Consider the following 14,755-nt stretch of genomic DNA (forward strand, 5'->3'; position numbering starts at 1 on the left):
AACATGGATATGATGTATGCATGATGCCATGATGATGCAGAAAAGGAAAAGAACAGAAAAAGCTATTTGGGTACCAGCCGGGGCCGTTACAATCGACACCACTAACAAGGAACCTCGCCCCGAGGTTCCACCTCAAGGTACGGGGGGAGAGGTGAACTATCGGGTCTTCAGGCGACGTGTCGATCTCCTCGACACCACTAACAAAAAGTCGTTGTTCCGATGACGATGATGACTCCGGAGAAAACAAAGGAAGGAGTAACAGTCACACGGATCCACCAATTCATCGTAACAAGAGCGAATAATAAGAGTAGTCGGTATGGTCATGACTCCATCCCGCACTCAAAGTATTACTCTGCACATGAATAGGAGAGTCATGTAACAGTTCTCAGAATTCTGATTGACGATATCGACAAGCATTGTCAGCGAAGATTCGACGGAGCCAAAGAACAAAGAATTGTAGAGAGATAGAGAGGCATAGATGACATCAATGGAGAAGACGAAGGTTAGCCGCCGGTGATGTTCTTCTGTCAGAAATCTTCAGAGATCGGTCCTAATAGGTGAAGGCATAGATCGTCCAACCCACGTCAAAACCTATGACTCGGAGAAGCAGATAAGGGAAGATCCAAAACTCGCAAAGATAAGAGGATCAAGAATAGAGATAAGGAGAAAAATCAGAGCTAATCAGATCTATCCAACGAGTTTTCAGAAAATAGTTTTGACACTATACACAACGTCCGTTGGCAAGGTTATCCTACAGGCTGGACTAGTGGGGTACCGTCAACCTGAGCTCTGATACCAACTTGTGACGCCCCGGAACCGGTACCATGAGGATTCCAGCGATCCCGCCAAAATCCGCACGATATCGATTCTGAGACGCCCTCCGACACGACGTGCGCGACGAATCACACACGTGATGCCAGAGGAATTAACACGAGCGGTAACATTACAGCAGGATTACAATAGAGCCCACAAGATACATATATTACAACAACGACTCCAACGAGTCAAGATACAAATATACAATACAAAGATCCAAATCATACAGAAGATCAAATACGTCCGAGTACGGACAAGATACAAATTGGACTAAGAGTCCTGAAGATAACCAGTGGCGTCCATAACCCTGCCCAGACCAAGCCGGAAGGGTAACCTTGCTAACGTCGTCATCTTGTACCTGTCAAAGTCGGGCCATCGGTTGCCGACAAGAGAGAGGAAGCAAAAGAGAAAGGGGAAAAGGCGAGAGTAAGTACCAAGGAACGAACTCCGGCACGTACTTAGCGATACTAGAAATGGCTATGCTCGCCGGGCGAGTATATATATATATCGTCGGGGGCTATATGGTAGGTTTAGCGGCAGCTTAACTATAACCAATAGAGACACGCTACAACATCCGTCTATTCAGATAAGATAAGAGAGCGCACAAGATAACAGATAAATACTACACAAACATAACCCAGCCGATTACACATATCCCCTCCAACAATTGCGAAGAGGCAATGTAAAAGGCACTCGACGGTGGACAAGTTTTATTAGGTATCGGTTGTAGTAATGCTATATTACTACGCAGGTTATTATCAGATTAACAACAAGTATAAGGTGTAAGTTGTTCTATGATCAAGCTATACAATTCCAAGTCATCCATAACCGCGGACACGGCTTATCGATAAGATGTACACCCTGCAGGGGTTGCCCAAATGTAACCATACGCATGCTCGAACCCACTTACTACAGGTGGAGTCTCACATCAAGACCGTTCCCAATGCAAGAGAAAGTTTAATGGGAGCCACCCAACTAAGCTACCCGTGACGAAGTTCGGCCGTACTCCGATACGGACCCAGAGGTTTGCGACGGCTTCCAAGGCGGGCACTAACGACCGGGCAAGGATAAGGAGTCCCGCGTTATGAGTACAATACAGAATATAAACACCCGAAGGCAACAAGAAGTAAATCGTGCATATCGTGCATATGAGCAAATAAAACCAAGGTTGTGGCTCCCAATAAACAGACTCGAGGAAAGGTAGTGGGTGATGGGGGTCCCACTCCCCCACGTACGGGTAGAGCGCTCAATCTCGGAACAGATAACAAGAACTCGGATCCTAGGGGACATTAGCAAGTCATAGTTCCGCTGCTTTCGCAAAGGGGCTCACAGATGCCTCTGCTTACAATTTTAGTTGTTAACATTAACGTAAAGCATGTGTATCTCCAACAACTGATATAGCATGTGATAACCTCCCAACAACCCAACATATCCCGATAACAGATCGAGATAAACAACAAAGCCTAAACACGCCTACGACTCGCAAGGCTCAAACATCAAGCAACGGCTATGGGTAAGGAATGATACATATAGGAGTATTATGGTAAACAAGTGGAATAGGACACGTGACTCGATAAAGAATCGCAACATAGGGATAGCAATGCGAGGGAGAGAGTAAAATAGGTGAAGAGAGGGGGCTGGCCTGTGAAAAGTTGCAGAAGAACTTGTCGTATCTCACAACACCACTTCGTGATCCTGTCCGGGAAGAAGCAAATGTTGGAACACACAACGTATGCAATCTTACTACTACGGAAGAAGATTCGGCATGATCAAGATAATATGCATGACATGGCAGATATGATGCGATGCAACTTATCCAATTAAGCGGGATCGGAATCCCGGACAAACAAATTAAGGTTTGAGTTGCGTTCCTACCGGCAATTTTAAGTGTTGATTAGCATGGCATAGACATGGCAGGGATGCGCTACTTCAAGTTTAAACGGAGCGGGGAAAACCTAGGCGGTGTTCCGAAATACTCCGCGTATATGTAAGGTGAACATACACGACTATCCACGAGCGACATGATGCGAGATGCAAACAGATGAATGGATGGCATATTCATGTTCAGCACATTTTTCTGATTGAAAAACATACGAAATACATTTTATTTCGAGTTACAGTTTAGAACATATGAAATTTACAAGTTTGCATATTTAATTAACTCAAAATAAAACTTGTCAAATTTTAATTGTTCAAAAGTTGGAACAAAATTTATAAATAGATAGATTAGATTGTTCTAATACTCTTGGATATCAAGTTTGTTTGAAAAGAAGTTTGAAAGCTGATTTTAAAATCAACACAGATTTGTGCTGAGAGCAAGAAGATAAAAGAAAAGGGAACCAAGAAGGATTCCTGGAAATTGCACCGTGTGAAAGTGACAAAAAGGTTGGCTTGAACCAGAACTGGAAATCGAACAGGAGACAAGCTGGCCATTGACAAGGAACAGAACCAGTGGAGTGCGCCTGGTGATTTGATATGAAAGGAATCTGGACCAAGATGAAGTGCTCGAGGTGTTAACTGAAACTTGACACTACGAACTGAAGAACGTGACAGCGGTGTTCCTGTAGACAGATTTTTGCACGGATTTTAAAGTGTCGCCAGCGTAGAATCTAGGCGCCGATTGGAGTGTAACAAAGGAGGTTGAGCAAGACGGATGTGCCAAGATTCGAAAGAAGCCGGAATGGGTGGAAACCGTTCACCGTAGTGGCGGAGGGACCTCGCTGGAGTTGAGTCCACGAAACAGAGAAACTGACAGAAACTGAAATCTGTTTTCTGGACCGACTTTGAACGAAGATGGTGTCGTGTGTGTTGCTCCATTTTGGGTGATTCGAAAACCAGTAGATAGCAGGTGATGTGGTGCATCTAGCGAAACAAGAATCCCGTGCTGATATGGACTGTGCCGGCAAGGATCTGCGTCGAAAGTGGCCACCGTGAAACAGCAAAAACTGGAACCTTTTCGTTTTCGTTTTCGCTCAGATCCTTCTCACGTCGACGATGCAGAGGTGTTGGGGCATGCAGGGGAGAGGAAAGGGGAGGCTGCTCACCCTGGGGTGGTCGGTGACGAGAAGGGGAGGCAGAGGAGGGTCGCCGGCGTTGAGGTAGAAAAGGTGGCCGGGTAGAAGAGGCACATGGTGTCGAGCTCGTGTAGTCCTAGGCGTCTCCTGCTCCGTGAGGACGTCCAGGACGAAGAGGGAGAGGTGGAGGTTTGATCTCTGATAACCCACAAGTATAGGGGATCGCGGCAGTTTTCGAGGGAAGTAAACCCAAATTTATTGATTCGACACAAGGGGAGGTAAAGAATACTTATAAGTCTTAACAACTGAGTTGTCAATTCAGCTGCACCTGGAAAAGCACTAGTAACAGGGGTGATGTGAAAGCAGCAGTAATATGAGAGCAATAGTAATAGTAACACAGCAGATACTTGAATAACACAGAGGCAATGGCACCAGAGAATAGTTGATACTACTTCCAATGACATATAGAACGAGTATATGATGATGAGAGATGGACCGGGGTTCCCAGCGATCTACACTAGTGGTAACTCTCCAATAACAAGTGATAAGTGTTGGGTGAACAAATTACAGTTGGGCAATTGATAGGATTGATAAAGCATTAAGAAAGAACATCAATTCATTAATCATGTTGGCATGTTTTCCGTATATAGTCGTACGTGCTCGCAATGAGAAACTTGCATAACATCTTTTGTCCTACCAGCCGGTGGCAGCCGGGCCTCAAGGGAATCTACTGGATATTAAGGTACTCCTTTTAATAGAGTACCGGAGCAAAGCATTAACACTCCGTGAAAACATGTGATCCTCACATCACCGCCATCCCCTCCGGTTGTCCCGATTTCTGTCACTTCGGGGCCTTTGGTTCCGGACAGCGACATGTGCATACAAATTGTAGATACAATCTAAGCAATAAGTATAGAGCATAAATCTAAGATCATGCCACTCGGGCCCTAGTGACAAGCATTAAGCATAACAAGATTGCAGCAACAATAACTTCACAAACTTTATAGATAGACTAATCATAATGTATCATCCATCGGATCCCAACAAACACAACACCGATTACATCAGATGAATCTCAATCATGTAAGGCAGCTCATGAGATCATTGTATTGAAGTACATGGAGGAGAGTATACCAACTAGCTACTGCTAGAACCCGTAGTCCATGGGGGAACTACTCACGGAGCATGACGGAGGCGGTGGCGTCGATGGAGATGGCTTCCGGGGGCACTTCCCCATCCCGGCAGGGTGCCGGAACAGAGACTTCTGTCCCCCGAATTGGAGTTTCGCGATGGCGACGGTGCCCCTGGAGTCTTTCTGGAGTTTCGTCAATTGGTCTTGCGTTTTTAGGTCGAAAGGGCTTATATAGGCGAAGAGGCGGCGCAGGAGGGGCAACAGGGTGCCCTCCCCATAGGCCGGCGCGGCCAGGGGCTGGCCCGCGCGGCCCTATGGTGTGGGGGCCCCAGGCCTCCCCTCTGACTCCCCTTCGGTGTCCTGGTCTGTCTCGGTGAATTATGATGTTTGGTCTTCGTTTCATCGAATTCCGAGAATATTGCCCGAACAACCTTTCTGGAACCAAAAACAGCAGAAAACAGGAACTGGCACTGTGGCATCTTGTTAATAGGTTAGTTCCGGAAAATGCATGAAATCATCATAAAGTGCGAGCAAAACATGTAAGTATTGTCATAAAACAAGCATGGAACATCAGAAATTATGGATACATTGGAGACGTATCAGCATCCCCAAGCTTAGTTCCTACTCGTCCTCGAGTAGGTAAACGATAAAAAGAATAATTTCTGTAGTGACATGCTACTTACATAACCTTGATCATACTAGTACAAAGCATATGAAATGAATGAAGTGACTCAAGGCAATAATCTATAGTTGCTAACAAATAGATAACATATAGCAAAACTTTTCATGAAGAGTACTTTCAAGACAAGTATCAAAAGTCTTACATAAGAGTTAACTCATAAAGCAATAAATTCAAAGTAAAGGCATCGAAGCAACACAAAGGAAGATTTAAGTTTCAGCGGTTGCTTTCAACTTTCAACATGCATATCTCATGGATATTGTCAACACAAAGTAATATGATGAATGCAAATAAGCAAGTATGTAAGAATCAATGCACAGTTGACACAAGTGTTTGCTTCTAAGATGGAAGGAAGTAGGTTAACTGACTCAACATAAAGTAAAAGAAAGGCCCTTCGCAGAGGGAAGCATTGATTACTATATTTGTGCTAGAGCTTTGGTTTTGAAAACATAAAGAGAGCATAAAAGTAAAGTTTTGAGAGGTGTTTGTTGTTGTCAACGAATGGTAGTGGGCACTCTAACCCCCTTGCCAGACAAACCTTCAAAGAGCGGCTCCCATTTTATTTTTATTTTTTTGTGGCACTCCTTCCAACCTTTCTTTCACAAACCATGGCTAACCGAATCCTCGGGTGCCTGCCAACAATCTCATACCATGAAGGAGTGCCCTTTTATTTTAGTTTTATTATGATGACACTCCTCCCCACCTTTGCTTTCTCAAGCCATGGCTAACCGAATCCTTCGGGTGCCGTCCAACAATCACATACCATGGAGGAGTGTCTATTTTTTTATAATTAATTGGGGCTGGGAACCCCATTGCCAGCTCTTTTTGCAAAATTATTGGATAAGCGGATGAAGCCACTAGTCCATTGGTGAAAGTTGCCCAACAAGATTGAAAGATAAACACCACATACTTCCTCATGAGCTATAAAACATTGACACAAATCAGAGGTGATAAATTTTGAATTTTTTAAAGGTAGCACTCAAGCAATTTACTTTGGAATGGCGGAGAAATACCATGTAGTAGGTAGGTATGGTGGACACAAATGGCATAGTTTTCGGCTCAAGGTTTTGGATGCACGAGAAGCATTCCCTCTCAGTACAAGGCTTTGGGCTAGCAAGGTTGTTTGAAGCAAACACAAGTATGAACCGGTACAGCAAAACTTACATAAGAACATACTGCAAGCATTATAATACTCTACACTGTCTTCCTTGTTGCTCAAACACTTTTACCAGAAAATATCTAGACCTTAAGAGAGACCAATCATGCAAACCAATTTCAACAAGCTCTACGGTAGTTCTCCACTAATAGGTTTAAACTACATGATGAAAGAGATTAATCATGATCTACTTGAGAGCTCAAAACAATTGCCAAGTGTCAAATTATTCAAGACAATATGAGGCATTTTCTGTTTCCAATCAAATAACAATAAGTATTGTAGCTTCCAACTTTTATCATTGAACATTAAAAGTAAAACGAAGAACAAGTGTTCATATGAAAAAGCGGAGCGTGTATCTCTCCCACACAAGGATTGCTAGGATCCGATAATATTCAAACAAAAACAAAAATAAAAGCACACAGACGCTCCAAGTAAAGCACATAAGATGTGACCGAATAAAAATATAGTTTCAATAGAAGAAACCTGATAAGTTGATGAAGAAGGGGATGCCTTGGGCATCCCCAAGCTTAGACGCTTGAGTCTTCTTGAAATATGCAGGGATGAACCACGGGGGCATCCCCAAGCTTTGACTTTTCACTCTTCTTGATCATATATCATCCTCCTCTCTTGACCCTTGAAAACTTCCTTCACACCAAACTTCTTATAAACTTCATTAGAGGGGTTAGTACTCAAAAAACTTGAATCCACCTTGGTCCTGTAGTGACACATTGCAAGAACTCAATAAAACATTAGCTACAGCTCTCCACGTCTAGAAAGCCTTGCTTAAAGTCCACAAGAGACAATGCAAAAAACAGAGACAGAATCTGCCAAAACAGAACAGTCAGTAAAGACCAATTTTAAAGAGGTACTTCCGTTGCTCAAATCAGAAAACTCAAAACTAATGAAAGTTGCGTACATATCTGAGGAACATGCACGTAAATTGGCAGATTTTTCTGAGTTACCTACAGAGAATCTGACCAGAATTCGTTACAGATAGAAATCTGTTTCTGCGCAGAAATCCAAATCTAGTATCAACCTTCGATTAGAGGCTTCACTTGGCACAACATTGCAATAAAATAAAGATAAGGAGAGGTTGCTACAGTAGTAACAATTTCCAAAACACAACAAAACAGTAGCAAAATAAACACATGGGTTATCTCCCAAGAAGTTCTTTCTTTATAGCCATTAAGATGGGCTCAGCAGTTTTAATGATGCACTCGCAAGAAATAAGAGTTGAAGCAAAAGAGAGCATCAAAAAGCAAATTCAAAACACATTTAAGTCTAACCCACTTCCTATGCATAGGAATATTGTACACAAATAAATTCATGAAGAACAAAGTGACAAGCATAAGAAGATAAAACAAGAGTAACTTCAAAATTTTAAGCATATAGAGAGGTGTTTTAGTACCATGCAAATTTCTACAACCATATTTTCCTCTCTCATAATAATTTTCATTAGCTTCATGAATAAACTCAACAATATAACTATCACATAAAGCATTCTTTTCATGATCCATAAACACATAATTCTTATCAAGCTCAAAAATAGTGGGATTAAAACTTTCGAACCCACTTTTATCAATAATATAACAAGGTAATTGATCATTCTCAAGAGATATGGGACTCCTAGATAAAGTCAAGAACTCTCCAATCCCATTTTCATTAGTAGTACAATTAATATTATCAAGTAACATAGGACCATCATCTAGAGATTTATCATAAACATTTGCTACGCAGAATTCTTTAGTACCATGCATTTCGACATCAGGGACAAACAAAGAATTATCATAAGATTTATCAAAGTAGCATGGATTATCATAGATAACAGTAGCATAATTATTCTCACAAGTTTTACTCATAGGTACTATTTTAAGAGAATCCACAGGAACATAACATTCAACCTCTTTCGGTAAGCATGGAGGACAATCAAATAATGTAAGAGATAAAGAGTTACTCTCATTAGAAGGTTGGCATGGGTAGATAATCCATTCTTCCTCCTTTTGTTCATCACTCTCCTCTTCTTTTTCATCTAATGAGCTTTCAGGTTCATCAAATTCCTTCTCTTTTTCATCCAATGAGCTTCCAGGTTCATCAATTTCTTCTTCCACAGGTTCCTGCAAATTGTGAGTGCATTCTTGTGCATTAATGAGTCTCTCTTTATAATCAATGATATAAGGATTATCAGTGTAACTTTCATTGCAAAAATTAAGGATAGAAGAGACATAATCTTTAAGGTCCTTACAAACAACACAAGTTTCATAATTTTTAGCCATGAAGGATTCTATCTCAGAGGCTCCCATAAATATGACAAATTGTTCTACTTCTTCGAACCCAAGGTGAATATAGTTATTCCAATTATAGTTCTTAATTAAAACTTCTTCACTAAAGCCGCATTGAAATTTCAGATGTCTAGTATCCTGTTGAGAGCAACAGTTTATATCATGGCGTTTGAGCAAGATTTTAGCAATTGTATTCAATTTTTCTATCACAGCACTCATTACTTTACCAGTTCTTGATTCTCTATAATTATTATAATATTCTATGAGCTCCAAGTAGGTTGTAGGTTCTCCCATAACAGCAGGTTTTGATTTTTAGGGTTTTCAAATTTTTATGGATTTTTGGGTATATGAGAAAAGTAAAACAAGACAAAAAGAAACTAAGCAAAAGTAAACTAAGAAAAATAATACTAGACAGAAATAAACTAAGCACAAATAAACTAGGCAAAAGTAAACTAAGCAAAACAAAATAAAATAAAACAAAAGCAGAGAGAGGGGTAGAGTGTACTCCCCAGGTGAACTTATGAGTAGAGCTATGCCTCCCCGGCAACGGCGCCAGAAAACAGTCTTGATAACCCACAAGTATAGGGGATCGCGGCAGTCTTCGAGGGAAGTAAAACCCAAATTTATTGATTCGACACAAGGGGAGGTAAAGAATACTTATAAGTCTTAACAACTGAGTTGTCAATTCAGCTGTACCTGGAAAAGCACTAGTAACAGGGGTGATGTGAAAGCAGCAGTAATATGAGAGCAATAGTAATAGTAACACAGCAGCGGTAACAGTAACACAGAGGCAATGGCACCAAAGAATAGTTGATACTACTTCCAATGACATATAGAACGAGTATATGATGATGAGAGATGGACCGGGGTTCCCAGCGATCTACACTAGTGGTAACTCTCCAATAACAAGTGACAAGTGTTGGGTGAACAAATTACAGTTGGGCAATTGATAGGATTGATAAAGCATTAAGAAAGAACATCAATTCATTAATCATGTAGGCATGTTTTCCATATATAGTCGTACGTGCTCGCAATGAGAAACTTGCACAACATCTTTTGTCCTACCAGCCGGTGGCAGCCGGGCCTCAAGGGAATCTACTGGATATTAAGGTACTCCTTTTAATAGAGTACCGGAGCAAAGCATTAACACTCCGTGAAAACATGTGATCCTCACATCACTGCCATCCCCTCCGGTTGTCCCGATTTCTGTCACTTCGGGGCCTTTGGTTCCGGACAGCGACATGTGCATACAAATTGTAGATACAATCTAAGCAATAAGTATAGAGCTTAAATCTAAGATCATGCCACTCGGGCCCTAGTGACAAGCATTAAGCATAACAAGATTGCAGCAACAATAACTTCACAAACTTTATAGATAGACTAATCATAATGTATCATCCATCGGATCCCAACAAACACAACACCGATTACATCAGATGAATCTCAATCATGTAAGGCAGCTCATGAGATCATTGTATTGAAGTACATGGAGGAGAGTATACCAACTAGCTACTGCTAGAACCCGTAGTTCATGGGGGAACTACTCACGGAGCATGATGGAGGCGGTGGTGTCGATGGAGATGGCTTCCGGGGGCACTTCCCTGTCCCGGCAGGGTGCCGGAACAGAGACTTCCGTCCCCCGAATTGGAGTTTCGCGATGGCGGCGGCGCCCCTGGAGTCTTTCTGGAGTTTCGTCAATTGGTCTTGCATTTTTAGGTCGAAAGGGCTTATATAGGCGAAGAGGCGGCGTAGGAGGGGCAACAGGGTACCCTCCCCATAGGCCGGCGCGGCCAGGGGCTGGCCCGCGCGGCCCTATGGTGTGGGGGCCCCAGGCCTCCCCTTCGGTGTCCTGGTCCGTCTCGGTGAATTATGATGTTTGGTCTTCGTTTCGTCGAATTCCGAGAATATTGCCCGAACAGCCTTTCTGGAACCAAAAACAGCAGAAAACAGGAACTGGCACTGTGGCATCTTGTTAATAGGTTAGTTCCGGAAAATGCATGAAATCATCATAAAGTGCGAGCAAAACATGTAAGTATTGTCGTAAAACAAGCATGGAACATCAGAAATTATGGATACGTTGGAGACGTATCAATCTCCGCGCTCAGGTTGCGTCGACGGCGACCATGGCGTCGGCGGCGGAAGGTAGACGGTGGTGGTGTTTTGGGCTCGGGTAGGTATTGGAGAGAAGCAGAGAGGGTTGGCGGCGACTGTAGAGAAGGGAGGAGAACAGCTAGGGTTGCATGGCTAGGTGCGTGATACGTCTCCGGCGTATCGATAATTTCTTATGTTCCATGCCACATTATTGATGATATCTACATGTTTTATGCATACTTTATGTCATATTTATGCATTTTCCGGCACTAACCTATTAACGAGATGCCGAAGAGCCGATTCTTTGTTCTGCTGTGTTTGGTTTCAGAAATCCTAGTAAGGAAATATTCTCGGAATTGGACGAAATCAACGCCCAGGGGCCTATTTTGCCACAAAGCTTCCAGAAGACCGAAGAGGAGACGAAGTGGGGCCACGAGGTGGCTAGACACCAGGGCGGCGCGGCCCAAGCCCTGGCCGCGCCGGCCTGTCGTCTGGGCCCCTCGTGACGCCCCCTGACCTGCCCTTCCGCCTACATATAGTCTTCGTCGCGAAACCCCCAGTACCGAGAGCCACGATACGGAAAACCTTCCAGAGACGCCGCCGCCAATCCCATCTCGGGGATTCAGGAGATTGCCTCCGGCACCCTGCCGGAGAGGGGATTCATCTCCCGGAGGACTCTACACCGCCATGGTCGCCTCCGGAGTGATGAGTGAGTAGTTCACCCCTGGACTATGGGTCCATAGCAGTAGCTAGATGGTTGTCTTCTCCTTATGTGCTTCATTGTCGGATCTTGTGAGCTGCCTAACATGATCAAGATCATCTATCTGTAATGCTATATGTTGTGTTTGTTGGGATCCGATGGATAGAGAATACTATGTTATGTTGATTATCAATCTATGTGTTGTTTATGATCATGCATGCTCTCCGTTACTAGTAGATGCTTTGGCCAAGTTGATGCTTGTAACTGATACGTCTCCGACGTATCGATAATTTCTTATGTTCCATGCCACATTATTGATGTTATCTACATGTTTTATGCACACTTTATGTCATATTCGTGCATTTTCTGGAACTAACCTATTAACAAGATGCCGAAGTGCCAGTTCCTGTTTTCTGCTGTTTTTGGTTTCAGAAATCCTAGTAAAGAAATATTCTCGGAATCGGACGAAATCAACGCCGAAGATCTTAGAATCCCCGGAAGCATCCAGAACACACGAGAGAGGCCAGAGGGGGCCACAGGGCCCCCAGATGATAGGGTGGCGCGGCCCACCCCCTGGCCGCGCGGCCCTATGGTGTCGTTGCCCCCTCGACCTTCTGACGCCGCCTCTTCGCCTATATAAAGCCCCTGGATCGAAAACCCTGATACGTACGACGAAAACCACAGAAACCTTCCAGAGCCGCCGCCATCGCGAAGCCAAGATCTGGGGGATAGGAGTCTCTGTTCCGGCACGCTGCCGGAGCGGGGAAGTGCCCCCGGAAGGCTTCTCCATCGACACCGCTGCCATCTCCACCGCCATCTTCATCACCGCTGCTGCTCCCATGAGGAGGGAGTAGTTCTCCATCGAGGCTCGGGGCTGTACCGGTAGCTATGTGGTTCATCTCTCTCCTATGTACTTCAATACAATAATCTCATGAGCTGCCTTACATGATTGAGATTCATATGATGATGCTTGTAATCTAGATGTCGTTATGCTAGTCAAGTGAATTTTACTTATGTGATCTCCGGAGACTCCTTGTCCCACGTGTGTAAAGGTGACAGTGTGTGCACCGTGTGGGTCTCTTAGGCTATATTTCACAGAATACTTATTCACTGATGAATGGCATAGTGAGGTGCTTATTTATATCTCTTTATGATTGCAATGTATTTGTATCACAATTTATCTATGTGCTACTCTAGCAATGTTATTAAAGTAGTTTTATTCCTCCTGCACGATGTAATGGTGACAGTGTGTGCATCCGTGTTAGTACTTGGTTTATGCTATGATCATGATCTCTTGTAGATTATGAAGTTAATTATTGCTATGATAGTATTGATGTGATCTATTCCTCCTACATATGCATGAAGGTGATAGTGTGCATGCTATGTTAGTACTTGGTTTAGTCTTTTGATCTATCTTACACTATAAGGTTACTAAAATATGAACATTAATTGTGGAGCTTGTTAACTCCGGCATTGAGGGTTCGTGTAATCCTACGCAATGTGTTCATCATCCAACAAAAGTGTAGAGTATGCATTTATCTATTCTGTTATGTGATTAATGTTGAGAGTGTCCACTAGTGAAAGTGTAATCCCTAGGCCTTGTTTCTAAATACTGCTATCGCTGCTTGTTTACTGTTTTACTGCGTTACTACTGCTGCAATACCACCACCATCAACTACACGCCAGCAAGCTATTTTCTGGCACCGTTGCTACTGCTCATATATATTCATACCACCTGTATTTCACTATCTCTTCGCCGAACTAGTGCACCTATTTGGTGTGTTGGGGACACAAGAGACTTCTTGCTTTGTGGTTGCAGGGTTACATGAGAGGGATATCTTTGACCTCTTCCTCCCTGAGTTCGATAAACCTTGGGTGATCCACTTAAGGGAAAACTTGCTGCTGTTCTACAAACCTCTGCTCTTGGAGGCCCAACACTGTCTACAGGAAAAGGAGGGGGAAGTAGACATCAAGCTATTTTCTGGCGCCGTTGCCGGGGAGGAAAGGTAAAAGGTACTCACACTCCGGATCTCGGCTACCAAGCTATTTTCCGGCGCATTGTAAGTACTCAAAGCTATTTCCTTTAGATCCTGCAATTGCAACTTTTTGTTTCTTGTTTACACTAGTACGGCATAATGGACAACAATGAGCTTTTTACTCTATTTCCTGATTTAAGACATGGATGGTTTGATCCGAAAATTAAAAAAACCATGGAACATATTAGCATGAACACATTGAACACTATTGTTGCTAATGATATGGAAAATTCTAAGCTTGGGGAAGCTGGCTTTGATGAGCACGATATTTTTAGTCCCCCAAGCATTGAGGAGAAAATTTTCTTTGACGACACTTTGCCTCCTATTTATGATGATTATAATGATAGTGGTCTTTTCGTGCCGCCTACTATGGAGAGTAAATTTTGTTGTGATTATACTATGCCTCCTACACTTGATGAGAATAATAATGATAGCTACTTTGTTGAATTTGCTCCCACTACAACTAATAAAATTGATTATGCTTATGTGAAGAGTAATAATTTTATGCATGAGACTCATGATAAGAATGCTTTATGTGATAGTTATATTGTTGAGTTTGCTCATGATGCTACTGGATATTATTATGAGAGAGGAAAATATGGTTGTAGAAATTTTCATGTTACTAAAACACCTCTCTATGTGCTGAAATTTTTGAAGCTACACTTGTTCTATCTTCCTATGCTTGTTACTTTGCTCTTCATGAACTTGTTTATTTACAAGATTCCTTTTCATAGGAAGCATGTTAGACTTAAATGTGTTTTGAATTTGCCTCTTGATGCTCTCTTTTGCTTCAAATACTATTTCTTGCGAGTGCATCATTAAAACTGCTGAGCCCATCTTAATGGCTATAAA

At 42.7% G+C, this 14,755-nt stretch overlaps 1 long non-coding RNA gene across 1 annotated transcript; it reads right to left on the reverse strand.

The window, feature by feature from the left end:
* Nucleotides 1-962: 962 nt before the first annotated feature.
* Nucleotides 963-4,023, reverse strand: LOC139836159 (uncharacterized). Its single transcript, XR_011752583.1, has 2 exons — nucleotides 3,861-4,023; nucleotides 963-1,174 (listed from the first exon to the last, which is right to left on the reverse strand). It is a non-coding gene; the product is annotated as an uncharacterized lncRNA (long non-coding RNA).
* Nucleotides 4,024-14,755: the final 10,732 nt, after the last annotated feature.

Source organism: Lolium perenne, chromosome 2, assembly GCF_019359855.2.
Source record: "Lolium perenne isolate Kyuss_39 chromosome 2, Kyuss_2.0, whole genome shotgun sequence".
Taxonomy (NCBI): Eukaryota; Viridiplantae; Streptophyta; class Magnoliopsida; order Poales; family Poaceae; genus Lolium; species Lolium perenne.